Consider the following 2,174-nt stretch of genomic DNA (forward strand, 5'->3'; position numbering starts at 1 on the left):
CTCAGGAGTTTCCTATACAGTGTTGGAGTAGGAATATATGTTCGCTTTCCTCAGCTACTGAGCTCAGGAGTTTCTTTACTAATTATAGATTTCGGGTAGAAGTGTGCAAAATTTTCAACGATAGAATTCCACCCGTTTCACGTGGGGTGGTGTAAATCTTCATGCGTTTTTCGCCGAGTAAAATATGTTTTTCATATCACGAGTGAAACTCCAATAATTTCCCGAAATTTCCATTCTGTCGTCAACACTTGTAGTTGACCATGTGCATAATTTCCCATACTACTCGAATCAGTGCTGGAATAGGAATATATGTTTGGCGCCCCCTCAGCTGAGCTCAGGAGTTTCCTCACTACATTACGTTTCCCCAACGAAGATCCTCGCAAGTTTTTCTGAATTTTAAGGGAGAAATGTGGAAAATTCGCGGAAAATTTCAGATAATTTTTCTTTAATTGCCAACACACTAGTGTGTATTTTCTTTTTCTTCAGGAGCGCCGGACGACAATTTCGAGCACGGAAAATTTTCTCCCCTCCTCATCGCTGTCACCACCAGAGATGGGTAAGTGGGAGGAAATTCGACTTGAATATTTTACTGTGTCGTTACAATATAAAATTTCGAGTGTATTCGCAGTTTGCAGTGGTTTTTGTTTTTCATATCACTAGGGTGAAACTCCATTTCGAGAACTACTGTGCTCAGCTGAAGTAAGCAAAGATATATATTCCAACACTGCTAGTGCGTGATTTGGTCTTTATTCGGCTTTCCTTTGGTGTTGGAGTAGGAATATATGTTCGCTTTCCTCGGCCGAGCTCGAGAGTTTCCTCATTAATTGGAGTTTTACCACCCGTTTTACGTGAAGTGGCGTAAAACTCGGTGAAAAACGCGATATTCGCGGTGATATGCAGTAGTCGTGAAATATGTTTTACATATCACTAGGGTGGTGAAACTTCATTATATGAACTCGGGTGTAAATGTACAGAAACCAATGATTATTGTGTAATACATTTTGAAGATGCATGCGGTTGACACTCTAGAAAAATCTCACGAGTGCGTTAACGGTAAAGATTCTTCTTCTGCAGGTGGTCGAAAAGTATGTACTATGACTCCCGAAGCCTCCTCTTCGCATGCGTATCTTTCGCACTATGAAGATTATGGTGTTGCTCCTAGACTTGAGGAATTGCCGCGAACTGCGCGAGATGATGATGAGTATTATGAAGCCGCGAGAAGAGCTGCTGAAGCACGTCGGGTGGCGGCGTCGATTGCGGCTGAGCAACTCGCGAGTATCGCCCGTGGAAAGGCTCAGCTTTCACGGGATTATCGTCGACCACAAGGGCATAATCGTTCGTCAGAAATTCCGAAGATCGATGAGCATAAAACAGGGGAAAATATTTCGTCACTTTGAGAGTTTTGCATTTTTCTGTCTGCCTTTTTTTGAAGGATATCATTTTGTAGTTGATGCATCAACTCTATTATTACTGTGCTATGGAAATTGCGCACAGCGAAGAATTTGGTAAATCTCAAGAAAGATTCTTCGGCGCTACTACTACCACCACCTTTGGTCGTACTTGTACTTGTTGTATTCTATTGATAAATAATCATCAGCTATCGTACCGCGCTATAATGCGCAGATTTTTTGCGCCGATGAGGGCGAGGAGGCTCTCATAGAGTGGAAGCTACTTGTTATCGAAACTTACAGAATTTACGGTTGGTTAGTGCCTCATGATTCTGTCATTGTTGTCGAGTGATGAAGTTCCCATTATCGCATATGTTTGTTTGTACTGTTCAAGTATCAAAATCCCACTGAAAAAGTGGTTGTTACTTATACTAGTATTTGTCTCTATTTTTCTGAACTCGTAAACTATGTGCAGTACTGTGATTCGAAATACTGTGAAATTGTGTGTTTCGCTTTGAAGTAGTATTTTGTTTGGAAAGTAGGCTTAGTCGTAGTCAGTGTTATTATGTAAGTCAGCTCTCCTCAGAATTTCATCGCAAATGTACAATGTATAGATAACAATAAGGACGTCACAAAATTTCCTCGAAATTCTCATATTACCATCAACACACGTGTGCATATTCTACCATATTGTTCGACTCCACTGTAGCTGTTGGCATTAAATCCGTTTTGAGCTGGCGTGAATCGGAAAACGCAATTCCACTATAAAAATCAGAAACACTACCC

Source organism: Perkinsus marinus, assembly GCF_000006405.1.
Source record: "Perkinsus marinus ATCC 50983 genomic scaffold scf_1104296952136, whole genome shotgun sequence".
Taxonomy (NCBI): Eukaryota; Perkinsozoa; order Perkinsida; family Perkinsidae; genus Perkinsus; species Perkinsus marinus.